This window comes from Rhipicephalus microplus, chromosome 2, assembly GCF_043290135.1.
Source record: "Rhipicephalus microplus isolate Deutch F79 chromosome 2, USDA_Rmic, whole genome shotgun sequence".
Classification (NCBI taxonomy): domain Eukaryota; kingdom Metazoa; phylum Arthropoda; class Arachnida; order Ixodida; family Ixodidae; genus Rhipicephalus; species Rhipicephalus microplus.
The window spans coordinates 8,436,994-8,445,387 of NC_134701.1; positions in this window are offsets into that span (position 1 = coordinate 8,436,994).

The window sequence follows — 8,394 nt, forward strand, 5'->3', positions numbered from 1 at the left end:
AGATCAACCGGTGGTGGTGCGGCGCTTTTTTTTCTTTGCGCTGATAGCTTTGAAGATATGTTCTGATGGTGGTGAGAGTGGAGCAAGACTGTCTCCGTGGCACATTGGGCTAGCGCGATCGGCTGGTAACCGAAAGGTTGGAGGTTTGAGCCCACCCGGTGGTGGTGCGGCGCTTTTTTTTCTTTGGGGTGATAGCTCTGAAGAAATGGTCTGACGGTGGTGAGAGTGGAGCACGACTGTCTCTGTGGCGCAATTGGCTAGCGCGATTGGCTGTTAACCGAAAGGTTGGAGGTTCGAGCCCATCCGGTGGTGGTGCGGTGCTTTTTTCTTTGGGCTGGTAGCTTTGAAGATATGTTCTGATGGTGGTGAGAGTGCAGCAGGACTGTCTCCGTGGCGCAATTGGCTAGCGCGATCGGCTGTTAACCAAGAGGTTAGAGGTTCGAGCCCTCCCGGGGGTGGTGCGGCGCTTTTTTTTCTTTGGGCTGATAGCTTTGAAGATATGTTCTGATGGTGGTGAGAGTGGAGCAAGACTGTGTCCGTGGCGCAATGGGCTAGCGCGATCGGCTGTTAACCGAAAAGTTAGAGTTTCGAGCCCACCCGGTGGTTGTGCGGCGCTTGTTTTTCTGTGGGCTTATAGCTTTGAAGATATGTTCTGATGGTGGTGAGAGTGCAGCACGATTGTCTCCGTGGCGCAATTGGCTAGCGCGATCGGCTGTTAACCGAAAGGTTGGAGGTTCGAGCCCACCCGGTGATGGTGTGGCGCTTTTTTTCTTTGTGCTGATAGCTTTGAAGATATGTTCTCATGGTGGTGAGAGTGGAGCAGGACTGTCTCTGTGGTGCAATTGACTAGCGCGATTGGCTGTTAACCGAAAGGTTGGAGGTTCGAGCCCACCCGCTGGTGGTGCGGTGCTTTTTTTTCTTTGGGCTGATAGCTTTGAAGATATGTTCTTATGGTGGTGAGAGTGGAGCAGGACTGTCTCCGTAGCGCAATTGGCTAGCGCGATCAGCTGTTAACCGAAAAGTCGGAGGTTTGAGCCCACCCTGTGGTGGTGTGGCGCTTTTTTTTCTTTGGGCTAATAGCTTTGAAGATATGTACTGATGGTGGTGAGAGTGGAGCTGGACTGTCTCCGTCGCGCAATTGGCTTGCGCGATCGGCTGTTAACCGAAAGGTTGAGGGTTCAGCCCACTCGGTGGTGGTGCGGCGCTTTTTTTCTTCGCGCTGATAGCTTTGAAGATATGTTCTGATGGTGGTGAGAGTAGAGCAAGACTGTCTCCGTGGCGCAATGGGCTAGCGCGATCGGCTGTTAACCGAAAGGTTGGAGTTTCGAGCCCTTTCGGGAGTGGTGTGTTGCTTTTTTCTTTTTGCTGATAGCTTTGAAGATATGTTCTGATGGTGGTGAGAGTGGAGTAGGACTATCTCTGTGGCGCAATTGGCTAGCGCGATTTCAGTGTTAACCGAAAGGTTGGAGTTTCGAGCCCTCCCGGGAGTGGTGTGTTGCTTTTTCTTTGCGGTAATAGCTTTGAAGATATGTTCTGATGGTGGCGAGAGTGGAGCAGGACTGTCTTCGTGGCGCAATTGGCTAGTGCGATCGGCTGTTATCCGAAAGGTTGGAGGTTTGAGCCCACCCGGTGGTGGTGCGGCGGTTTTTTTCTTTGGAGTGATAGCTCTGAAGAAATGGTCCTACGGTGGTGAGAGTGGAGCACGACTGTCTTCGTGGCGCAATAGGCTAGTACGATCGGCTGTTAACCGAAAGGGTGGAGTTTCGAGCCCACCCTCTGGTGGTGCGGCGCTTTTTTTTCTTTGGGCTGATAGCTTTGAAGATATGTTCTGATAGTGGTGAGAGTAGAGCATGCTGTCTCCGTGGCGCAATTGGCTAGCGCGATCGGCTGTTAACCGAAAGGTTGGAGTTTCGAGCCCTCCCGGGAGAGGGGTGTTGCTTCTTTTCTTTGCGCTGATAGCTTTGAAGATATGTTCTGATAGTGGTGAGAGTAGAGCATGCTGTCTCCGTGGCGCAATTGGCTAGCGCGATCGGCTGTTAACCGAAAGGTTGGAGTTTCGAGCCCTCCCGGGAGAGGGGTGTTGCTTCTTTTCTTTGCGCTGATAGCTTTGAAGATATGTTCTGATGGTGGTGAGAGTGGAGCACGACTGTCTCCGTGGCGCAGTTCGCTAGCGCGATCGGCTGTTAACCGAAAGGTTGGAGGTTAGAGCCCACCCGGTGGTGGTGCGGCGCTTTTTTTTCTTTGGGGTGATAGCTCTGATGAAATGGTCTGACGGTGGTGAGAGTGGAGCACGACTGTCTCTGTGGCGCAATGGGCTAGCGCGATCGGCTGTTAACCGAAAGGTTGGAGGTTCGAGCCCACCCGGTTGTGGTGCGGTGCTTTTTTTTCTTTGGGCTGATAGCTTTGAAGATATGTTCTGATGGTGGTGAGAGTGGAGCAGGACTGTCTCCGTGGCGCAATAGGCTAGCGCGATCGGCTGTTAACTGAAAGGTTGGAGTTTCGAGCCCACTGAGAGTGGTGTGTTGCTTTTTTATTGCGCTGAAAGCTTTGAAGATATGTTCTGATGGTGGTGAGAGTGCAGCACGATTGTCTCCGTGGCGCAATTGGCTAGCGCGATCGGCTGTTAACCGAAAGGTTGAAGGTTCGAGCCCACCCGGTGATGGTGCGGCGCTTTTTTCTTTGTGCTGATAGCTTTGAAGATATGTACTGATGGTGGTGAGAGTGGAGCTGGACTGTCTCCGTGGCGCAATTGGCTTGCGCGATCGGCTGCTAACCGAAAGGTTGAGGGTTCAGCCCAGTCGGTGGTGGTGTGGCGCTTTTTTTTCTTTGCGCTGATAGCTTTGAAGATATGTTCTGATGGTGGTGAGAGTAGAGCAAGACTGTCTCCGTGGCGCAATGGGCTAGCGCGATTGGCTGTTAACGGAAAGTTTGGAGTTTCGAGCCCTCCCGGGAGTGGTGTGTTGCTTTTTTTTCTTTTTGCTGATAGCTTTGAAGATATGTTCTGATGGTGGAGAGAGTGGAGTAGGACTATCTCTGTGGCGCAATTGGCTAGCGCGATTTCAGTGTTAACCGAAAGGTTGGAGGTTTGAGATCAACCGGTGGTGGTGCGGCGCTTTTTTTTCTTTGCGCTGATAGCTTTGAAGATATGTTCTGATGGTGGTGAGAGTGGAGCTAGACTGTCTCCGTGGCGCAATGGGCTAGCGCGATCGGCTGTTAACCGAAAGGTTGGAGTTTCGAGCCGTCCCGGGAGTGGTGTGTTGCTTTTTTTTGCGGTAATAGCTTTGAAGATATGTTCTGATGGTGGCGAGAGTGGAGCAGGACTGTCTTCGTGGCGCAATTGGCTAGCGCGATCGGCTGTTATCCGAAAGGTTGGAGGTTTGAGCCAACCCGGTGGTGGTGCGGCGCTTTTTTTTCTTTGGGGTGACAGCTCTGAAGAAATGGTCTGATGGTGGTGAGAGTGGAGCAGGACTGTCTCCGTGGCGCAATGGGCTAGCGCGATCGGCTGTTAACCGAAAGGTTGGAGTTTCGAGCCCTCCCGGGAGTAGTGTGTTGCTTTTTTCTTTGCGGTAATAGCTTTGAAGATATGTTCTGATGGTGGTGAGAGTGGAGCAGGACTGTCTTCGTGGCGAAATTGGCTAGCGCGATCGGCTGTTATCCGAAAGGTTGGAGGTTTGAGCCCACCCGGTGGTGGTGCGGCGCTTTTTTTTCTTCGGGGTGATAGCTCTGAAGAAATGGTCTGACGGTGGTGAGAGTGGAGCACGACTGTCTCTGTGGCGCAATTGGCTAGCGCGATTGGCTGTTAACCGAAAGGTTGGAGGTTCGAGCCCACCCGGTGGTGGTGCGGTGCTTTTTTTTCTTTGGGCTGATAGCTTTGAAGATATGTTCTGATAATGGTGAGAGTGGAGCAGGACTGTCTCCGTGGCGCAATTGGCTAGCGCGATCGGCTGTTAACCAAAAGGTCGGAGTTTCCAGCCCACCCGGTGGTGGTGCGGCGCTTTTTTTTCTTTGTGCTGATAGCTTTGAAGATATGTTCTCATGGTGGTGAGAGTAGAGCAGGATTGTCTCCGTGGCGCAATTGGCTAGCACGATCGGCTGTTAACCGAAAGGTTGGAGTTTCGAGCCCTCCCGGGATTGGTGTGTTGCTTCTTTTCTTTGCGCTGGTAGCTTTGAAGATATGTTCTCATGGTGGTGAGAGTGGAGCAGGACTGTCTCCGTGGCGCAATTGGCTAGCGCGATCGGCTGTTAACCGAAAAGTCAGAGGTTTGAGCCCACCCGGTGGTGGTGTGGCGCTTTTTTTCTTTGGGCTGATAGCTTTGAAGATATGTTCTGATGGTGGTGAGAGTGGAGCTGGACTGTCTCCGTGGCGCAATTGGCTTGCGCGATCGGCTGTTACCCGAAAGGTTGAGGGTTCAGCCCACCCGGTGGTGGTGCGGCGCTTTTTTCTTCGCGCTGATAGCTTTGAAGATATGTTCTGATGGTGGTGAGAGTAGAGCAAGACTGTCTCCGTGGCGCAATGGGCTAGCGCGATCGGCTGTTAACCGAAAGGTTGGAGTTTCGAGCCCTCCCGGGAGTGGTGTGTCGCTTTTTTCTTTGCGCTGATAGCTTTGAAGATATGTTCTGATGGTGGTGAGAGTGGAGTAGGACTATCTCCGTGGTGCAATTGGCTAGCGCGATTTCGGTTTTAACCAAATGGTTGGAGATTTGAGCCCACCAGGTGGTGGTGCGGCGCTTTTTTTTCTTTGCGCTGATAGCTTTGAAGATATGTTCTGATGGCGGTGAGAGTGGAGCAAGACTGTCTCCGTGGCGCAATGGGCTAGCGCGATCGGCTGTTAACCGAAAGGTTGGAGTTTCGAGCCCTCCCGGGAGTGGTGTGTTGCTTTTTTGTGGTAATAGCTTTGAAGATATGTTCTGATGGTGGCGAGAGTGGAGCAGGACTGTCTTCGTGGCGCAATTGGCTAGCGCGATCGGCTGTTATCCGAAAGGTTGGAGGTTTGAGCCCACCCAGTGGTGGTGCGGCGCTTTTTTTTTCTTTGGGGTGACAGCTCTGAAGAAATGGTCTGATGGTGGTGAGAGTGGAGCAGGACTGTCTCCGTGGCGCAATGGGCTAGCGCGATCGGCTGTTAACCGAAAGGTTGGAGTTTCGAGCCCTCCCGGGAGTAGTGTGTTGCTTTTTTCTTTGCGGTAATAGCTTTGAAGATATGTTCTGATGGTGGTGAGAGTGGAGCAGGACTGTCTTCGTGGCGCAATTGGCTAGCGCGATCGGCTGTTATCCGAAAGGTTGGAGGTTTAAGCCCACCCGGTGGTGGTGCAGCGCTTTTTTTTCTTCGGGGTGATAGCTCTGAAGAAATGGTCTGACGGTGGTGAGAGTGGAGCACGACTGCCTCTGTGGCGCAATTGGCTAGCGCGATTGGCTGTTAACCGAAAGGTTGGAGGTTCGAGCCCACCCGGTGGTGGTGCGGTGCTTTTTTTTCTTTGGGCTGATAGCTTTGAAGATATGTTCTGATGGTGGTGAGAGTGGAGCAGGACTGTCTCCGTGGCGCAATTGGCTAGCGCGATCGGCTGTTAACCAAAAGGTTGGAGTTTCGAGCCCACCCGGTGGTGGTGCGGCGCTTTTTTTTCTTTGGACTGATAGCTTTGAAGATATGTTCTGATGGTGGTGAGAGTAGAGCATGACTGTCTCCGTGGCGCAATTGGCTAGCGCGATCGGCTGTTAACCGAAAGGTTGGAGTTTCGAGCCCTCCCGGGAGAGGTGTGTTGCTTCTTTTCTTTGCGCTGATAGCTTTGAAGATATGTTCTGATGGTGGTGAGAGTAGAGCAGGACTGTCTCCGTGGCGAAATTGGCTAGCGCGATCGGCTATTAACCGAAAGGTTGGAGTTTCGAGCCCCCCAGGATTGGTGTGTTGCTTCTTTTCTTTGCGCTGATAGCTTTGAAAATATGTTCTGATGGTGGTGAGAGTGGAGCACGACTGTCTCCGTGGCGCAGTTCGCTAGCGTGATCGGCTGTTAACTGAAAGGTTGGAGGTTCGAGCCCACCCGGTGGTGGTGCGGCGCTTTTTTTTCTTTGTGCTGATAGCTTTGAAGATATGTTCTCATGGTGGTGAGAGTGGAGCAGGACTGTCTCCGTGGCGCAATTGGCTAGCGCGATCGGCTGTTAACCGAAAAGTCAGAGGTTTGAGCCCACCCGGTGGTGGTGTGGCGCTTTTTTTCTTTGGGCTGATAGCTTTGAAGATATGTTCTGATGGTGGTGAGAGTGGAGCTGGACTGTCTCCGTGGCGCAATTGGCTTGCGCGATCGGCTGTTACCCGAAAGGTTGAGGGTTCAGCCCACCCGGTGGTGGTGCGGCGCTTTTTTTCTTCGCGCTGATAGCTTTGAAGATATGTTCTGATGGTGGTGAGAGTAGAGCAAGACTGTCTCCGTGGCGCAATGGGCTAGCGCGATCGGCTGTTAACCGAAAGGTTGGAGTTTCGAGCCCTCCCGGGAGTGGTGTGTCGCTTTTTTCTTTGCGCTGATAGCTTTGAAGATATGTTCTGATGGTGGTGAGAGTGGAGCAGGACTATCTCCGTGGTGCAATTGGCTAGCGCGATTTCGGTTTTAACCAAAAGGTTGGAGGTTTGAGCCCACCAGGTGGTGGTGCGGCGCTTTTTTTTGCGCTGATAGCTTTGAAGATATGTTCTGATGGCGGTGAGAGTGGAGCAAGACTGTCTCCGTGGCGCAATGGGCTAGCGCGATCGGCTGTTAACCGAAAGGTTGGAGTTTCGAGCCCTCCCGGGAGTGGTGTGTTGCTTTTTTTTGCGGTAATAGCTTTGAAGATATGTTCTGATGGTGGCGAGAGTGGAGGAGGACTGTCTTCGTGGCGCAATTGGCTAGCGCGATCGGCTGTTATCCGAAAGGTTGGAGGTTTGAGCCCACCCGGTGGTGGTGCGGCGCTTTTTTTTTCTTTGGGGTGACAGCTCTCAAGAAATGGTCTGATGGTGGTGAGAGTGGAGCAGGACTGTCTCCGTGGCGCAATGGGCTAGCGCGATCGGCTTTTAACCGAAAGGTTGGAGGTTCGAGCTTACCCGGTGGTGGTGCGGTGCTTTTTTTTCTTTGGGCTGATAGCTTTGAAGATATGTTCTGATGGTGGTGAGAGTGGAGCAGGACTGTCTCCGTGGCGCAATAGGCTAGCGCGATCGGCTGTTAACTGAAAGGTTGGAGTTTCGAGCCCACTGGGGGTGGTGTGTTGCTTTTTTATTGCGCTGTGTTGTGAGTGAAGTGCGCGAGTCAAGTGACTTTCAAATTTGGCGCGTAAGATGAACTACTGACAATGTGTGCAAGATGGCGTATTGCGCCAGTGCGGCGAACACTGGCGATTGGAAAAAGAAGAAAATTCAAGGGAATGGGAGAAAAATCCAGAGCCAGGGCATCGAAGAACGAGGAAGAGGAGATTCGGGCTCGTGCTTAGAAGAAGAAGGCTAGGGTGCGGCGTGCGACCTCGTCGGGTGCGAGTACCTCCTGGGCGTCAGGGCATCCACCTAGCTGGCGACTGTTTCCACGGGGTCCTGGTGACCATTCAACCGCAGCGGCTATTGGCGAATCCTTGGCAAGACCTTGGTCTGATGTTCGAGCGGAAGACAGCGCAGCAGATGACGTCTACCGGGAGCGGGAGCAAGCCGTCGGGCTACGGGCCCGAGCTTATGCACTCTCACCACGGCAGCTTCCCCAATGGACTATTGAAGGGCGTGAACCGCTGGTGAGCCGTATCCGTCTTCTTTCGCGTCCGGACTCAAACACGAGGACTTTAACGAAAAGGACTGTTTAGATTCTTAGAGGTTTCCGCTCGCTAACGAAACTGACAGTGCTAATTAGTTAACATTTTTCTGATCTTAGTATTTTCCTTTTTGTGTTTTTTTTTTGTGTGTTTGTGAAAGTATAATTTTTTTGCAAATCAAACGCTCACTTCCTTTTCTCGTGAGAGAATAACGTTTCACAGCTAGCTCGACTGGCTTTATTTACTGAACCTGTCACAAATTGGCGTCCGCTACGACAGGACGTGAGTGTTTGCCACTAAAAAGTAGATTTGAGTAAGGCTAACTAAAAAAGTAAAATGGGCTCGCGAGAGTTGATGGCGCTGGCAGAACGCATGGGGTTGGAGGGAGCAGAATTGCAGGCTTGGTTTGACGCACGAGAAGCGCGTGAGCGCGATGAACGAGCCGCGGAGAGAGACGCGAAGAAAGAACAGTTGGAGCTGGAAGGCCGCAATTTACAGCTACGTCTTGAAGTAGCAAAAACGGAGAACCAAACCCGAGAAGCAAGCCAGCGACACTTGGAAGTAGAAGAGAGGACGCTGCAACTGCGCCTGAGAGTAGCTGAGGCCGGTGTCGGTCAGCCTATGGTGGCTGACACGGGCAACCAAAG